The sequence below is a fragment of the Arvicola amphibius genome, chromosome 2, assembly GCF_903992535.2.
Source record: "Arvicola amphibius chromosome 2, mArvAmp1.2, whole genome shotgun sequence".
Taxonomy (NCBI): domain Eukaryota; kingdom Metazoa; phylum Chordata; class Mammalia; order Rodentia; family Cricetidae; genus Arvicola; species Arvicola amphibius.
Window position 1 is genome coordinate 155,149,969 of NC_052048.2, and position 19,917 is coordinate 155,169,885.

General features: G+C 41.1%; 1 long non-coding RNA gene across 2 annotated transcripts in view; it reads left to right on the forward strand.

Moving 5' to 3' along the window:
- Positions 1-19,917, forward strand: part of LOC119806189 — a 79,410-nt gene that overhangs the window by 51,280 nt on the left and 8,213 nt on the right. The window lies entirely within an intron of this gene.

Genomic DNA, 19,917 nt, shown 5'->3' on the forward strand with positions numbered 1-19,917 from the left:
CCAGATACTGTGTTCAACTTTGATACCGTTTTCACCTGGACCTTTTCCTCTTTGCATTTCACCTTTAAATTTTACCCCTCTCTCATACAGTCCTTAGACATCACTATAACTAATTCCTCCCATCCTCCTCCCACTTTAAGATTAGAAACTCCTCAAGAACAAAAACTATTCTTACCTCCTCTTTTTAAAATCTTTATCACCTACTTCAGTGGCTGACTCATCAAAGGCCACTTAATAGCTATTGAGTAACCCTTCATCCTCGTGTCTTCTGCACATCTTGACTCAGTGTCTTGCAGACAGTAGATGCTGAGCACCATTCAGATGAATCTGACTCAATTGATGCATTGCTCAAACTGTCTCTGAGTGACCATAACAGAGTTAGCTGGCTTGTGGACTACTAGAAGGATTATTTGCTTAAAATAGTTTTGATTGGTTGGTCAATGACATTTGACCACGAAGATGTAAGACTAAACAGATCACGTTATGCTGCTATAATCATTTTTCAGGCAATGGTGTTGAACTTCTATGTAGCATCTTCACTTATTGCTTCAAAATTGGCTACTAACGAATAAAAGTGACCATAATGTTAATGATATTAATAGCAACTATTAAAAATGGAGGCCGCATTATTTATGCTGTCAGTCATTTTGTCCTTACCATGGCCCTATGAAGGAGCTACTGCGCCTCCAGTTTCAGGCGAGGAAGCGGAAGCAGAGACAGGCTGAATAATGCTCACAGTCACAGGGCTGGAGCGCTGGCAGAACAGGGCCAACCTCTGCAGACTTCCTTTGACTTTTGCTTTCAAACATGGCTGTTTCACCACAACTTTGCTGTAGAGATTGTGAGTTTCTGAGCTGGGCAAGCCTTGGAAGTCTTGCAAGGGCAGCGTGTATAGTGCTGCAGAAACAAGGTCAGCCTCTTGTCATACCTGCTGGGCTTGATTTTAATAAAGCGCTGTGAGCAAGGCATAAGAGAAATGGGAGCAATTTGGAAATAAATTACTTCCATTATGTTGCAGGGTCTCCTATGTACTGTGGCATTTAGGAATTATTCACAGATGTATGTTTACAGTTAAAAAATCAACTATACTGTGCTCAATTATATGAAGGGAAAACTCTAGTAAACAGTTTATAATTGGATTGAAATTAAGATAAATTTAGGATAATGAAGGAAAATGTCTTAACAGCAAGATTTATAGACTGTGTGCAGAACTCCCATTGGAAGTGAAAGAAACCCAGTATTTTGAGATGCAAAATTTACATGTGCATGAGGAAAATAGATTATGTGTTCAATCAATTTCCATGTAGTCATGAAATTCTTCTGAAATCACTTAGGGTTATTCAGGAGACAGATATGAACATTTGCTCTTATAATGTCCTAAACTAGTTGCTTTAAGAGATTTAAAATTCTCTGAAATCTAGTTAAAGGCTTGAGTAGTTTATAGTCTACTTGACTGTAGGTCAGACCTGTCAAAGGACTAGAAGGGGAGGGCATACTATGTTCATAAATTGAGAGGATTGGGTTACAAGTGTTCTTCTAGGAAGATAATACTCTTAGGAAAAGGAGACATGGGGTTCCAGAACCTTACAGATCCTCAGAGAAAAGAGAAATGGTTTGTTTTCTCCTCCTGCAATCCTATGTTTTAAATGTAATCCCACATTTATGGAACATACTATATAAAACTTTAATTTAGAGTAGGTTTGCCTTTTTCTTTTATATTTTAAATTGAAATAGATTTTTTCATACAATATATTCTGATTATGATTTCTCTTTCCCTATTTCCTTCTCTCTTCCCCTCCCATCAGTATCTATACCCTTTTTTTCTCTTTCATTAGAAAACAAGCAGGAAACTAAAAAAATAAGATAATATGTAATTTGAAAATATTAACCTAGAATTCTCAGGAATCCACAAGGATGACCTCAGCTAAGACTCTAAGCAATAGTGGAGAGCATGTCTAAACTGACCTTCCCCTGTAATCAGACTGATAACTACCTTAATTATCATCATAGAAGCTTCATCCAACAATTGATGGAAGCAGATGCAGAGATCCACAGAGAAGCACTGGGCCAAGCTTCTGGAGACCAGTTCAAGAGAGGGAGGAGTGATAATAAGAACAAAAAGGCCATGATCATGATGGTGATACCCAAAGAAACAGCTGACCTGAGGTAGTGAGAACTCAATGACTCTGGACTGATAGTGGGGGAACCTGCATAGGACCAAAGTAGGTGCGCTGAATATGAGGGACAGTTGTGAAGCTTGGGTAGTCTGTGGGGCCATTAGCAGTAGGATCAGGATTTATCCTTTTACTTGAATTGGCATTTTGGAACACATTATTTTTGGAGGGAGGGCCTTGGTCCTGCCTTGAAGTGATATGTCAGACTTTTTCTTGACTCCCCATAGGAAGCCTTACCATTTCTGAGGGGTGGATGGAAAGTGGTGGGGTGGGGTGGGGAGAAGGATGAAACAGGAAGAGGGGAGAGAGTGCAAACAGGAATAGCTATGTAAATGAGAAAAGATTGTATTAAAATTGTCTTACATCAAAAAATATTAACCTACTATTTAAAGATATTTAAATGCTATTTGAAAATATTAACAAGATAGAATAGATATGTTCTTAAACTGCATACCTTTAAAAACCACACAAGTGATTTGGGGCAGACCTTGACATGGCCCCAGTCCTTGTTTTTCTGTGTGGCATGTGAAGTACCGGGATTGCTTACAGGTGGAACTCTATTGGAAATGCACTTAAATAAAAGACCTCTAAAACATAATAAAGCAAGAATATATTATTAAATGATGGAATTTGGTGGGTATTAATCCCAAAACCCAGGAGACAGAGGCAGGAGCTTCACCTCAAGTTCAAGGTTAGCATGGTTTACATCTAGTTTAAAACATCCTGGACTGCCTTGACTCAGAAAAGCAAAATAAAACAAACAAAAAAGTATCAATATTGTACTGAAAATTAGATACACAATAGAATAAACATTAGATTAAGGAAAATGTATTAAACAAAGGGTAATTGGGAAGATGCAGAGGTTGGTTAGAGATATGGAAGCCATGAAGTTCTCACACGTGCTTACTGGGTATTTAGACAGACAAGAGAAGGACAAGGGCTGAAGGATCATCACCAGAACTGTGGGACAGAACATGTGGAAAGTCATATAAACCCCACGCGGTATCGATAATGAAAAAGTTCTATACTGAGGCATGCTTGTGTGAACTGTGGAAACCAAAGCAGAGTGAACAAAGCAGAAAGACTTGAGATAGCACAGGTTCAAAGCTAGGTGGGATAGTTAGTGATCCTGTTACTGGAATGTGATTATTTATAAAAAGAGAATGATGACAAGACCCCCTACTTATTATATGTGAGAGTATTAAAGTATTAAAGTACTTCTTATATATGATAGCACACATAAATACAGTCAAAAGCAGTCCCTTGTATATTATAGAACTGAAGTTCTTAAATATTTTCAATCATTATTGCTATTACACAGACCAATCTCTCAAGAGTAACAGTGAGGCCAGAGTGTGAAATATTATCTGCAAACTTCTGAAAGAAAATAAGTACACACCAAGTGAAATTATCTTTCAAGAAGAAAGTCAAAATCATCTTTCAAGTAGAAAATAACTATATACTCAAAAAACTTATCTTTCTTGAGAGATTGAATTAAGTGTATTTTGAAACAACAACAACAAAGTTTACCATTGACAGTTGTACTAAGTAAATTACTAGCATAAATATTAGGACCCACGAGATGGCCCAGTGCTTGCTGCCAAGCCTCACAACCTGAATTTGATTCCTAGAATGAACTTGGGAGAAAGAACCAACTCCTTCAATTTGCCCTCTGACACACATCCATGCACTGTGGCAAAGGCAACACACCCATCCCAGCAAAATAAAATCAAGTCAAGAAGCTATATCCAGTTGGCATGAGTATTCCACAAATAAGCCCCTAATTATAATACAACACGGTAAAATAATCAAGTAAATCTTAAAGAATGCCAGCCATAGTTGTAGCAGGATTTTTCTTTGGGTTACTAGCTCACAAAAAATGACACAGAGACTTATAATTAATTATAAAATCTTGGCCTATAGCTTAGGCTTGTTTCTAACTAGCTCTTATAACACCTTGTTCTCTGTCTCCTCCATGCCTAGATTCTTCTTCCTACCTCCCCTTTCTCTGCCTGGAAGTTCTGTCAATACCTCCTGTCTAGCTGTTGGTCATTTAGCCTTATTAAAACCAATCACAACAATATATTTTCACACAATATCCGAAAACAACATAGGCTAGAGCCAATCAATGCAGCTTGTGGGATTTCCTGAAAAGAATATCTCCTCACACCAGATATGGCACCAATGACACACCAAAGTAATGATTTTATTAGCTAGAGACAGACTTGGAAAAGCAATGAGTTTGTTGGGCTTATTTGTAGATTATGGGCGACTCAAAGGCAGCTACGCCATGGAAAGCCCACTCTAGTATGGGTGACAACCAGCAAAAACTGCACGCTTGTAGCTCCCTACACAGCTTGCAAGCAGCTAGACTGTGGAACTTCTCTCTAGCGATGGTGTAGCCCGGGGGAGAGGCCTTGGGAACCCTGTAAGCTAAGGCTCTCTGGGACCAAGCTTTGGTTACTTCCTGATCTTTAGGAGTCTCCAGGAGGGAATTTTCAAGGTGGATAAAATTGCTACATAATAATGTTTGGCATGTAGATCTAAAGACATAAAAAAATAAGCAATGATATATTAGCATATTATCTGTCTGTAGCATTTCTTTGGAATTAGAGAATTATGAGGTCTTTTTATTCCAAGGTAAAGATATTAAGTTTAACACAAGTGATATATTAATTTATAGAAACTAATTAAAATAGAAATCATGATTTTTTTATGATAATAGAAAAGTTAAAATGGAGTTTATCTTTATCTTTCTTATTTATTTATTTATTTATTTATTTATTTATTTATTGAAACTGGTTATCTCTATGTAGTCCTGTCTTTCCAGGAACTCAGTATGTAGACCAGGCTGGCCTAGAACTCACAACGATACGCCTTCGTCTACCTCTCAAGTACTGGGATTAAAGGTATAAGCCACCATCCTGGCTATTTATTTTTCAGAGATTAATTTTATTATTTATTCATGTGTTTAATCCCTTAGAACTGTATATATATATAGAGAGAGTTTTGAGCTACTCTGGGTGCTGAGAATTGAACCTAGTTCTTTGGAAAGAGTAGCCTCAAAACATCTTTCCAGCCCCTAAATTATTTTTAATTAAGGCAGGAAAGAAGACATCACAACCAGGAAAAAGAACATCTAAACCTAAATTAAAAGATGGAAGAAATAATGGCACCGACTAAAAATATTAAAATTTGCAACAAAGAGTGGATAAGCTGACTTTGTAATGTTTGCTGAGAAGACTCCAAGATGGCACTTCACAGAGATAGCTGCCCATCAATGTCTTTGCAGTACTGTCAAAGTAGCTGTGCTGTGGACACCAGTAGAGGACTGGGTACAGAAAGTGTGGTTTATAGACACGAGGAGTACTTTCAGTAATGAAGAATGATGTTAGTTATTTACAGGAAAACTGGTACAATGGAAGACAGTTATATTAAGCTAACTGTCAGTCTCAGGAAGACATATCACATGTTTCCTATCATTTGAAGGCCTTAGAGATAACAGATATAAAAACCTCTTATCTAATGATGATATGAAAATAGAAACTGGGAAAAAGGGGGCTAATGGGAAGGTGGAAAGATATAAACCATCACCAGTTAGAGTAGATATATTCAAAGTGCACGATATACTCACATGAAAATGGCCTTAGGTATCTACATATAACAGAAAAATAATTAAAAGAATAAAAGAAAAATAGGTTAGATTTCCTGGTTAAAATACAATGCAAACCATATGAATTAAGAAAGAACATATAGACAGAGTATTATTTTTCCAAAAAGCACAGCTAAAATATGGAGCTCTTCCACCAGAAATGTTGGACAGTAATAAGGCTAAAAGATAGAACTTCAGAGAAAGCCAATGCAGTGACATTATTACTATCCATGGCCAGGCAGCAAAATTGTTAAAAAGTAGCCATTTTCCAAGACATAGAGAGGTCTGCTATCATGTGTTCTTCAGCCTTTGCTTACCTTGCAAGGATATTCAAAATAATTCATAGAACACAAAATTCATATAATAATATGTGGAAGATCCTTGGAACATAACAATATGTAGAGAATGTGTAGAGAGAAATATGTTGCTTTAAGTGCTCATACTGCCAATGATTAGTGAACCAATCATCAAAAGAACAATATAATAAACCTACAGAAAAATAGTTGAAAGGAAATAAAAAATAAGAGTGAAATGTTAATAAAATAGAACATGCTGGCCAACAGTGCTAATGCTTGTGTTCTGACAAAACCGTGAAAATGGGCAAACCCATGGGGGATATTGCTAAGAAATGGAACAAGAATTACTAGGCCTCAGCCCTACACAAAAACTGCAGACAACAAGGAACCCTGAGAGTGGAAGCAATAGTCTTCCTCAGGGACAATCATAACAATTTGTTATCTAATACTAAATGGTCAGCCCTGAAAACATATATACAAGTAACATTCAGATGCAACAGTGTAGGTGGTGGCTGCTTATTCGTTTCCTGGTCATCCAGACCCAAAATAATCACACAGAAACTATATTAATTGCAACATTGCTTGGCCAACAACTCCAGCATATTCCTAGCTAACTCTTACATCTTAAATTAACCCATTTCTATTATTCTGGTATCACCACAAGGTTGTGGCTTACTAGGTAAAGTTCTGGTGTCTGTCTCCTTTGGCAGCTACATGGTGTCTCTTTGACTTTGCCTACTCCTTCTATATATCAGATTTCCCACCTGGCTATATTGTGCCCTGCTATAAACCAATTATTAACCAATGGTAATAAAACATTCACAGCTTACAGAGGGGAATCCCACATCAGAACAGGTTGTACTTATGTATTTAGGAGTCTATATATATTTTTGTGTGTATAACAACAATTAATTATATTACATTTGAAAAAAAGAAAAGAAATAGTTTATAAAAAGGAAAGAAAAAGAACAAGAGACTGATGTTAAAAATGAAAATGAGAACTTTTGCTGGAGTAGGCCAAGGCAGTGACCTCCACAGGCTCTGGCTGAAGCCAGTGACCTCAGCCAGAGCATGCCTGTGGCAGTGACATCCAAAGGAACAGGTCCAAGGGAGCAACCTCTGAGAGAGCAGGCCTAAGCCAGAGGCCTCTGTGGGACTGGGCACAAGTCAGGGACCTCTGAGGGAGCAGGCCCAAGCCAGGGACGTTTATGGGAAAAGGCCTGAGCCAGCAACCTCAGCCAGAGCAGGCTTGAGCCAACAACTTCAGCCTCGAGCAGGCCCAAGGCAGCGACCTCCACAGGAGCAGGTACAAAGGAGCCACCGCTGAGGGAACAAGCCCAAGTGAGAGAGCTTTGTGAAACTGGGCAAAAGTTGGTGACTTCTAAAAAAACAGCCCCAAGCTAGTAGACTCCACTGAAGCAGGCCTGAGCCAGTGACCTCTACCAGAGCAGGCAGGAGCCAGCGACCACTGCTGGAGCAGGCCCAAGGCAGTGACCTCAACGGGAGCAGCCCCAAGCAAGCAAGCTCTATGGAAGCAGAGCTGAATGACACCTTGGGATTGCAGAGTGACCCCCAAGAGCACTGAGGAACCCCCATGGTCCTGACAGAACACCTAAAACTCTAGAACAAAAAAAAATAAAAAGCAAACTCATCCAGGAGGACTAGAGATCAGGAAATAATCAAATTGAGTTGAAATCAACAAAATAGAAACAAAGGAAAGAATACAAAGAATCAATGTGACAAAGAGTTGGTTCTTTGAGAAAATCAATAAAATAAACCTTTATCCAAACTTGATGTGGGATTTCCAAATGTATGCTGTGATTTCCATTAATGAATAAAGAAACTGCCTTGGCCTATTAATGGGGCAGAACTTAGGTAGGTGGGGAAAACTAAATGGCATGCTAAGAAAAAGGAGGCAGAATCAGAGAGAAGCCATACAGCCCCCCTCCCAAGCCGGACAGAACTTTAGCTGGTAAGCCACAGGTATGTGGTGATACACAGATTAATAGAAATGGGTTAAATTAAGATGTAAGAGCTAGCCAATAAGAAGCTAGAGCTAGTGGGCCAAACAGTGTTTTAAATAATATAGTTTTTGTGTGAATGTTTTGGGGCTAAGCAGCCGGGAACCAACAAGTGGCTCTCTCTTACTATACAACCTAACCAAAAGACAGGGAGAGAATATCCAAATTATCAAGATCAGAAATGAAAAGGGGAACATAACAACAGACATGGAAGAAATCCAGAGAACCATTAGGTCATATTTTGAAAACCTGTACTCGACAAAATTGGAATACTTAAAGTAAATGGGCAAATTCCTGGATAAATGTCACTTACCAGAATTAAATAAAGGCCAGATAAGCAAATTAAATAGACCTATAACTGTCAAAGAAATAGAAAAAGTCATCAAAAGTCTCCCAACAAAAAAAGAGACCAGGGCCATATGGTTTCAGTGTGGAATTCAATGAGATATTCAAAGAGGAACTAATACCAATACTCCTCAAATGGTTTCACACAATAGAAACATTGCCAAACTCTTTTTATGAGGTACAATTACCCTGATATTTAAACCACACAAAGACATTACAAAGAAAGAGTATGACAGACCAATCTCACTCATGAACATTGATGCAAAAATACTCACTGGTGTCTTCTTCAATTTCTTTCTTCAAAGACTTAAAGTTCTTGTTGAATAGGTGTTTCACTTCTTTGGTTAGTGTTACCCCAAGATATTTTATGTTATTTATGGTTATTGGTAAAGGTGATATTCCTCTGATTTTTTTCTCAGCCCATTTATCGTCAGTGTACAGGAGGGCTGCTAATTTTTTTGATTTAATCTTCTATCCTGCTACATTACTGAAGGTGTTTATGAGCTGTATAAGTTCGTTAGTAGAATTTTTGGGGTTGTTTATGTAAACTATCATATCATCAACCAATAGTGAGAATTTGACTTCTTCATTTCTGATCTGTGTCCCGTATTTACAGCAAGTCAACAGCCAACATCAAACTAAATGGAGCAAAACTCAAAAGGGATCCCACTGAAATCAGAAAAACACAAGGTTGTCCACTCTCTCCATATCGATTCCATATACTTCTTGAGGGTTCTAGCAGAGAAAGAAGCACAAACAAGTGGAGATCAAGGGATACAAATCAGAAAAGAAGAACTCAAACTATCACTATTTGATGATGATATAATTGTTTACATAAGTGACCCTGAGTAAATTGGGAGCACGGGGACTATGGGAGAGGGTAGGAGGGGATTAAAGAGGACAGTAGGGGAGCAGAGAAAACTATATAAGACAATAAAAACAAAAGAAACAATGAAAATGAGACACAAGCAGTTATATGTAAGAGATAGTTCCAGAGTCAAAGGGATTTGGCTTTAGATTCGAGGTTTGCTGTGCTCCAGCAGTGTAAGCTTGTGCCAGTCCCGACCTCAGTGAACAAGATGCATTGTAAATATACAATGAGACAGGAAGTAAAGTACTGGGCACATAATGCAGGAAAAATGAGCCACAGATTTCCTGGTGATTTTCATTATTAGCATCAGAGGGCTGTTCACTGGGTTTTGATGTACAAATGGGATGGTGAAAGCAAAGTTCTCAGAGGGATAAAAAGTACAGCACATTTTGTGAGAACAAAGGTCTACGCAAAGACACAGGGTGCCGAGGGCCAGAAAATCACATATGTGAGAAAGTCTGAGTACATTTGGCAATATCAAGGACTTAGAAGAAGCCGGCTGAAGTGGCACATACCTTTAATCCCAGCACTTGGATGGCAGAGGAAGGTGGATTTTATGAGATTGAGGCTAGCCTGGTCTACACAGCAGGTTCCAGACCAGCAAGGATATATTGTGAGAGTCTTTCTCAAGTAAACAAATAAACAAAGAAAAAATCCGAAACAATAGCAAGCTCCTCAGAACCAGTCCATGTGTGGGAAGACATGCTTGTAATCTCTATACTTGGGATGCTGAGGCAGGAGAATTGTGATCTTAAGCCCAGCCTGAGTTACATAGTGAGACTGCCCTAACAAGATCAAAAGCCCGCGAAACAGCCTTGGGCCGTGCAGAAGCGGGTGGGAGAGTTGTGTTTCGCTGAAACGGACCGGAAAGATGCCGTGGTCACTCACAGGTGCGGACGCCTACTCCCTCTGTCTGTGGGCTTCTGAGCCAGGACTGCTGTGACAGAGGGTTAAACGGTCATGCTAGGAACACAACCAGGCCAGACCACACTTCCGTATGAACCCTACCATCTTACATTAGTGGGCTCAATAGGCTGGGCCTGAGAGTATAAGGCCAATCTCAATTGTACACTGATCCATCCAGAGGAGAACCTGCATGGGTCCAGACACATCTAAAGAAGCTCAAGTCTTAAAAAAAAAAAAAAAAGAAGCTCAAGTCTTGTGAATATCGGGACTATTCACACCCGTTGTTTAGCCCTCCGGCACCACTTCTTGTAAAAAAGCGCTGGTAAGAAGGGCAGCAATGGGCACTGTTAACAACCATGGCGGCAGTACCTGGACACTCTATGAATTTATATGTATGACATGAGTAGAGTATGCCAGGCTCTCCAAATGTGTAGTAGGTATGAGGTATGACTCTCCAGTCCCAAAGGTCATTTCTCTACTGTCAGTCACACAAGGTACATTTTGTCCGGGTTTCAAATGCGAGTCTAGTTAAGGTGTACTCTAATCAGAAACCCGATTTCTTTCTGGGAGGCCATCCCCAGAGGCTCTGTTGCAGGAGAGACAAACCCTCAGGCCTGTCCCATCTTCAGTAGCGAGCCTGTTGAGGCTCAGCACAATAAAAAGGGGACTCAGCTTCCAGAGAATCCCCACTGCCTGTAGCTCAGGGCTCCGGCTGCCCGGTTATCCTGACCACATGGTGCTCATAGCATCCTTCCGTTGCTGGATCTCCATCTGAGTACCATGGCCAGAAACTCTCAGCCTTAAACCCAGCCCAAACCTGGGCGGCTGAAGCCCCTGTTATTATGTAGCCCGGGGATCCCACAGATAGCTGGAGCCTGGTGTTTGAGGCATGGCTGGCAAGCTCTGCTCCTGCTGGTCCTGGCAGCCGCTATGGCTGGAGATTGCAGTGTGATGCAAAAGGAGCCATTTGACAGCGTTTGCACCTTATCATTTCCAAGGAATCTCTGCTCTTGAGACAATCAGTGCTCTCAGCTGTCTGTCAAGTTCAAGCACTCTTTACGGTAAACATACCAAAGCACTGAGCTGAGGAAACTCACCACAGATGATATTATTGGTGGAGCTCAATTTCTCCATCTCTGTAGCATTCAGTGTGGGGACATCATTGACCCAGAAGAACTGGCTCTTTAAAACACTTTATAATTCTGCTTTGGAGGCAGCCTCTGTCTTCCTGAATCTACTGTTTGATGGTGAATCAGTCCCTTCCTCAGGACTGTCACCTTCCTGTCCTGCTCTGAGGTCCAGAGAAGGAACAACCATCTGAAGACAGTCCACCTTGCATATACCTGTGTGTTGTCTGGCATAGTAGATTGGAAGGACACTCCATGACCGAACCGTCCTGAGAGGATTAATGAAGGTTCTTCTATGTATTACAAACTGGGGTATAAAATAGACTATATGGCTGGGAGTGTGGCTCAGTGAAAAGGTACCCGCCTAGCATGAGGTAGGCTGGGGTTTGGCCCCTGTACTGCAAAACAGAGTCAAATGATTCTCTATGATACTGATACCCTTATAATAATAGCAAGAGCAAAAGATGCATGTAAAGCTATGGTTTCTTTGTGCTTTCAGTTTAGTGAGAGACCCTGTTTCATGGGGGGAAAGCCAAATAATAGAGCAGGAATCCTACTCTGGCCTCCCTGTACACATACATGCACATGTGCATGTGTGCACACGCACGCGCATGCACATGCACACGCACAAACAGAAAGATAATTGGTATTGAAGTACAGATATAGTAATATACATATATGCAAATTTAGAGGAATAACCTGAAATGCTAAAATTGCAAAATGTTCCCAGGCATTCTTAATGACTTTTCTGACTACTGTACTAGTTGGGATACACAGGAACCAGGGATAAGCACAGGAAAGGAGTCTTAGTGTTATTGAGAGATGATGTGTTGTTATAAGGGAATCAACCTATTGCATTCCTAGTATTTTAAAGGATGACTTTGACCAGTTTGTCTCTTCGTTGACCCAACATGCTGCCCTCACATCCTGCAAGCCTCCCAAAGCAATGCCATACCCACTGTCTTTCTCAACTTTCAAATGAGTTAAACCTTTTTTCCAAGACACCTTTTTCACAGCGCAGGAACAAGAAGTCTCATAATCTTGGCTGGCTTATCTCTGAATGCCAGATCCTGAGGAAAAGTTATACAACTTTTCAGTAAATTTACTTGCGTGTTTAGGATGTGTGGAGTCTTCTGAGGGATCTTTTGCATAGCTCTCCAGAAGGCATTGAACCTACCACCCAGCACCATGACTTCCAGGAGAATCAGAAGCTCATTTGAGTGGGATGTGTCAATTTAGATTCTCTACACCTTGTGAGGTGATGTGAATAAGTATGGCCACCATAGGCTCCTACGTTTACATACATAGTCCCCAGTTGTTGGAACTGTTTGGAAGGATCAGGAGGTGTGGCTTTGTGAAAGGAAATGTGTCATTCAGGGCAAGCTTTGATGTTTCTTTTTTCTTTTTTTCCCCTAGAACTTTGCTTTTATTCTTTTTAAAAATTGTTTTTATTGAGCGATATATTTTCTCCACTCCTCTTACATCCTGTCCTCTCCTCTTCTACCCTCTCCCATGGTCCCTATGCTCCCAATTTATTCAGATGATCTTGTCTTTTTCTACTTCCCATGTAGATTAGATCCATGTATGTCTCTCTTAGGGTCCTCATCTTTTGTATCTCTTTATGTTTGCTTGTTACCTGATATGTGGTCAATTTTTGAGAAGGTTCCATGGGGTGCTGTGAAGAAGGTATATTCTTTTATGTTTGGATAGAATGTTCTATAGATGTCTGTTAAGTCCATTTGAGTCATAACATCTGTTAGTTTCCTTATTTCTCTGTTAATTTTCTGTCTGATAGACCTGTTCAGTTGTGAGTGGGGTATTGAAGTCTCTCACTATTAGTGTGTGGGGGTTTAATGTGTGATTTAAGCTTTAGAAGTGCTTCTTTTACATATGAGGGGGGTACTTGTATTTGGAACATAGATGTTCAGTATTGAGCTTTTCTCTTAACAGATTTTCCCTGTGACTAATATGAAATGTCCTTCTTTGTCTCTCTTGATTGATTTTAGTTTGAAGTCTATTTTGTTAGATATTAGAATAGCTACATCCACTTGATTCTTAGGTCCATTTGATTAAAAAAAAATTCCTAGCCCTTTACTCTGAGGCGATGTCTGTCTTTGAGATTGAGATGTGTTTCCTGTATGTAGCAGAAGGATGGATTCTGTTTTTGTATCTAGTCTGTTAGCCTGCATCTTTTTATAGGTGAGTTGAGTCCATTTATATTAAGGGATATTAATAACCAGTGATTTCCAGTTCCTGTTATTTTAGTTTTCATTATTGGTGATGTTATTGTGTGTGTTTTTACCTTCTTTGGGATTTGCTGCTATGAGACCATCAATTGTCTGTGTTTTTGTGGATGTAGCTAACTTCCTTGGGTTGGCGTTTTCCTTCTAGTACTTTGCATTGGGCTGGGTTTGTGGCTAGGTACTGGTTGAATCTGGTTCCGTCATGGAATATCTTGCTTTCTCTGCCTATGGTGATTGATGGCATCTCTGGGTATCATCGTCTGGGCTGGCATTCGTGCTTTCTTAGTGTCTGCACCTCTCTTCTCCTTAAAGTGTTTTTGTTACAATGAAGTAATGCATACACATGAAGAATCTTTCAAACAAATAAGCTCTTGAACTTCATACTGAACAAAAACAAATTCAATAACTGGCATCCTGCACCTTAAACCCTGGAAAAGACCATCGGTCTTCACCGCAACAGTGACTGGAGACAAATCTACAGAAACCTCCGCTTGGGATTATCATTCTTCTATGCAGATACGTGGCTCAACAGTGAATTCATATGGAAAGGTACACTCCCCTAGAAATAACACGTTTCCTGAAGCCTGGGGTCACATGAGCCCTTGGCCTTCAGGAAATCATGTTCTCCTTCTAGCACTGAGTTCCAAAGTGTAGAGTTGAAATACATGCCTCGTTCCAAGTAAAGCACACCCTATCCCTAACCCCCCTCCAGGACTTAGGCTCTCATCTTCCACTACCGTGCACCTTGCTGTGAGGAAATTCAGGGACCCCCCAGAGGTTGAGCAGACCCTGCAGTTGGGCTGCTACTCACAGGTCCTTCTCTCTGCCCCTAAAACAGCTCTGGATGCAATCCAGAAGAAATGTTTTTCCTTTTTAAAGTGTACCTAAAAAAAAAAAAAAAAACGATGGTTTCTCCTCCACAACTAGTACAGAGTTAAAAGAAACGCAAATTAGCTACAGTTTATTCCAGAAGCAGCACTGCGGCAAGAGTCACACACAGCGTTGGTCTTGGTTTTCCCCTCGCTCTGTTAAGGCTGTGGTTTCCACGGGTCAGTCTGGAGATAAACGTGGTTCATGGCATTGTGTTTTGCAACTCCAATTTGTACTCTGGGAATATCTCACTTAATTCCATGCAATTGGTGCTTTTGGTTCTGAGCTCTGGAGGCTGGGCTGGAGCTGGGATCTCTTCCTAGCATGGCATGGTACCGCCCAGGTCCTTGCTTTGCGTAGAAACAACGGTACACTTCCTTTTCTCAGGCTTTTACTCAGAAGTCATCGAGTTTGGAGGAACCTGTTGCTTGCTTCTCTGGCAGGCCACACACTTGATGTTTCAGAAGCCCATGCAACTCCCAGTTAGCGCTTTGCCTCGTAATTGCCAATAAAGATGTAAGTTCTCGGCTTCCGCTCCAGCAGCACACCTGGCTGTCTGATGCCATGCTCCCTGACATGATGGTCATAGGTTCTACCCCTGGGGACTATAAGCCCCCAATAAACTCTTTCTTCCATAGGTTGCCTTGGTCACGTTGTCTCTTTACATCAGTAGAGCACTAACTAAAACACCTTATTTTCACATACGTGAATAAGCCTTATACATACTAAACCCATCCTGCTTTGTTGATAATGTTACATATGAAAAGACACCTCAAATGATTTTTTAGCCAGTACAGGCAAAGGCGTGTCAGCTTTAGAAAGCAGCTTTCTTTAAATATTCAAGGGCATATATGGCCCAGTCATGGAAGGTCCCACCACCACTGAGATTAGGAAGGGTCAGGCAGAACAAAGTGCATTTGCAATCAAGTCGGCTGAAGACATATCGGCACAGAACTATATTCAAGGCACATGGTTAGAAGTCAGAGATGAAAATGAGGATGAGAAAGCCCGGCGGTGGTGGCGCACGCCTTTAATCCCAGCACTCGGGAGGCAGAGGCAGGCGGATCTCTGAGTTCGAGGCCAGCCTGGTCTACAAGAGCTAGTTCCAGGACAGGCTCTAGAAACTACAGGGAAACCCTGTCTCAAAAAAAAAAAAAAAAACCAAAGAAAAAGAAAAAAGAAAGAAAATGAGAATGAGAAAGACAGACTTATTGGCCTCCTAGGACCTGCTTGCCTGGACCAGCCTGGATTTGTTCTGAATAAACAAATGACTGATGATTAAACATTTAGCAAGAAAGGGTGATCGGCCCTTGGAATGGATTGCCCTTCTTCTAAGCGTAGGTCCAAGCTTACAGTGAAAGTTTTAGAGCTAACTAAGTGCTCCTCGATGCTGCTGCAGAGGGTGTCAGGCACATTTTGGTGAGCTTTCCTCAGGCTGTTCAGTGGGATTTACTGGGAACATTGTGGACTAAAAGAAGCTCTGCATAGTTGCTATTTCCTTTGAAATTTGAATTGAGGTTTGTTTTAGATTTAAATGATCGTTATCTTATTATTTCACTTGATCAATTTCTTCATGAGGAGTGTACTATTTACTTGAATTTTTTTACATTTGCATGTGGTCCTGGGGATTGAATCTAGTCTCTTGTGCCTATTCTGGAAGTCCCAGACCACTGAGCTACACCCCAGCCCTGTTCCTGATTTGAACAGTGGGAAGTGGAGCTCGGAGAGGTCAGCTAACATGGGAAGAACTGATAGCAACATGACCACCTCCACTTACGAAGTCGCTGTTGTTGCAGGCTGTCCTGACAGGTTGAACTCTGCTCGTCATCACTAAGGAGTAGAGTGAGTCAATTGCCAGGGAGCCAGAGATGATCATACACACCAGGACAGGCGAGACCCTGCTGCAGGAACAGCAGCCTGTCAAATTTAAGATTAAAATCCATCATTTCTAGAAGGGATGTCCTGCGTGGGCACTAGGGATGGTAACACGAGCAATCAGGTTGGGGAGGGAGAAAGGAAGAGAGTACTGAAAGACACTGCTGGAAAGGGGGTCAAGTAGAAACCTGGCACAAGAGAATCTCCCAGAAATCTCCCGGGATGACCCCAGCTAAGACTCTTGGCAATAGCAGATATGTAACCTGAACTGGCTATCTCCTGTGACCAGGAACAACTTCAAGAGAAGGGGTTGGGATACCAATCCAGTCACATGACCTTTGACCTGCCTATACCAACACAGTCACATAACCTTTGACCTATAATGGGGTAAGGATGGCTTAGACATTGAAGGAGTGGCCAAACAATGACTGGTCTAGCCCAATACCCATGCCAGGAGAGTGAGCCCACCCCGGCACTTCCTAGAGCACCAGGGCCCACCGGCTGGATGACCCAGAGACCTAGGATAGAATCAAACATGCGTAGAGGAAACAATGTCATTATAATGATGCTTAATGTTATTCTGCTATACACATAGAATGGTGCCTAAGCCCAGCTGTCATCAGAGAGGCTTCACCCAGCAACTATGGAAACAGATGCAGACTCCTAGCCAATCATTAGGTGGAGTTCAGGGAATCCTGCAGAAGAGGGGAAGAAAGAATTATAGGAGCCAGAGGGGTCAAGGACACCACAAGAAAATCCACAGAATCAACCAACATGAGCTCATAGCGGCTCACAGGGACTAAACCAACAACTGGGGAGCCTGAATGGGACTGACCTAGGCTCTCCACATATATGTTATAGTTGTGTAGCTTGGTCCTCTTGTGAGACTCCTTATAGTGGGAACAGGGGCTGTCTTTGACTCTTTTACTGGTTTTCAGGACCCTGCTCCTCATACTGGGTCACTTTGCCCAGTCTCAATACATGGGGAGGTACTTAGTCTTACTGCAACTTGATATGCCATGTTTTGTTTATACTCAGGGACACCTGCCCTTTCTTAACCAGAAACAGAGATAGATTGAAGGGGTGGGGACAGGGTGGGAGGGACTGGGAGAAGAGGGAGAGGAAACTGTCACCAAGATGTAAATTAAATAAATAAAGTTCATACTCTCCCCACTTATTTTGGATGTTTATTTTTCATATACTAAATTTACACTTATTTACATAGCTCTAGTTTCATTGATCTCTTTGGCTGTTCTTGTATTGGTACAAAATTATTGTAATAACTGTGGCTTTCTGATGTATTTTGATATCTGATAGAACAAATTTTTTCTTTTGCCATGGCTATTTCTGTAGTTTTTTATTCATGATCAATTATAGAATCCACGTTAAATTCTACAATCATTACTATCTGCAGTTTAATCAAAAATATACTTAATTATTACAGTAATTTGATCATAATGACAGTTTTACAGGAGTGAGTTTTTCTATGGATAGATATTCTATACCTTGAGTCATTAGTTATTCCTTTTAGGACCTTGCTTAAAATGTCTTAATAGATATTTTAATATGGCCTATAAAGGTTATTTAAGGTTTAAATGTTTGATTATATTTCTTCCTAAGTATGTTTTCCTCTTATGAATGAGATCCTTTTCCTGTAACATTTTAAAGTTGGTTACTTATTTTATTCATGAAAGAAACAATTCCCATGGTCCTGATGTTGTTTGGCCCTGTGGATTAAAAATAAAAAACTTAATTGGAAAAAATAAAACAGAAACACATTCATTTCTCGTTCACCCTGTGTCTTCATCTTGTACCAGCTAGAGACACCCTTGAAGTTTGTCTTCACTATGCGACCAAGATAATTGTCCTGAGTGCACCACCGCAGCCAGCTAGAGGCACCGACCTGGGCACTGCCTCGCAGGCAGACCAATACACTCTTCGTGTTCAGCCCGAACAAGCTTTGAGATCCTTCAAATATGCAGCAAAATTAATTATTTTTGCCAGTTTTAAATACTTTGAATTGGATTACCTGTAGGGTAAGATTATTGTTTGTCCTAAGAACAATTTAAAAATATCAGAATGACCCGCTATTCCACTGTGTGAGGCTTTCGTTGTTGTTTTATTTCTCGACAGGGTTTCTCTTTGGTAGCCCCAACTGTGTTGGAACTCACTCTGTAGACCAGGCTGGCCTCAAACTCAGAGATCCACCTACCTCTGCCTCCCAGTTGCTGGGAATAAAGGTGTGTGCCACCATCACCTGGCGATTATAGAGCTTTGTATCAATGCTATAACAGGTGACTGTAACCCCCCTGACTTAAAACAGGGCCAATGTGTTCTTTTCCAGTGCCAATTCTTAGGATCAGCAGGGCACTTTTCTGCTCAAGCCTGCTGGAAAAATTTGTTTCCTTGACTTCTTCAACTTCTCGCGGCTCCTTTATCATTTCTCTTCCCATCTCCACCCCTGCCTGTCTTCATAGCACCCTGGTCCCCTGGTGATCTCCTCAAATTCCTATTGGGACAACACGGGACCCCTTAGCTAAGTTAAGCCAATTTCCCCGTCTCCACACTCACAACATAAGTACATTCCCCCAAATCCCTTTCGACGCAGAGGGCAGCATGTTCCCAGTTCCCACGGGTTATGATGGGGCTCCTCTTTTCTTAATGGAGGAAATTATTATTCACTCATTATTTGTTTTTAAATTTGTCATACGTGACACTTTACTCTTAAAATAATCATTGCATAAAGTCCCGAAAGGCATTGCACAAAACAAACAGAAAAGCAAAATACTAAATGTAATTGTAAAAGTCACAGTAGAGACATCACTTTTTTTTGTTCTGTATTTTTGGTACCTATAGCAAGGATCAGAGTGTCAATTTCTTCCTACTCCATTTTGAGGGGGCTGGCTTCTTCCTGCTGGAAGATTTAAGTTCAGTCAGTCACAATTTTGGCATTTACATGATCCTTTGCTGATCTGGGTGTGTGCACTGATGGCTCCAGAGTCCCATGGGTCCTGGAATGGGTCGTTCCTGGTTTTGCCATTCTTCCCCCTGGCTTTGTCTCCCCTGCATAGCAAAGGATCCTGTTACAGAAGCCGAAGGTACTGCTCCAGAACTTACAGGTTGTCAAGAGTATAAAGGGTGAGCCTGTGGTGTGGGTTATTCCTGTCTTTTATTTCTAGTTTAACACTGTCTTTTTAAGTGGTAGCACTTAAAGAGGACCACAGTTAGACTTACCCCACCACCTTCTCTCTAGCCCCTTAGTTATCAGTCACATCTTGGTTGTGGCTCTCCAGTCCTGGTGTCATCTAGTCTTGCCTCTGTCTCGTGTGATGCTGAGCTGGACTCTAGTATGTACTAGCAGCTCCTGAAACAGAGCGCTGTGAAGGCAGTGCACATATGCAAACTCCTCGGAAGGGGTGAGGAGCTCTAGTAGTTGTTCTTCCCCAGAGAGGAGAGTTGGAATGGTTCCAACAGCATTTTCCTAACACAGCTCTTCCGAGCCCCAGAAGGGTGGCCGCCAAGAGAACTGTGAACGCA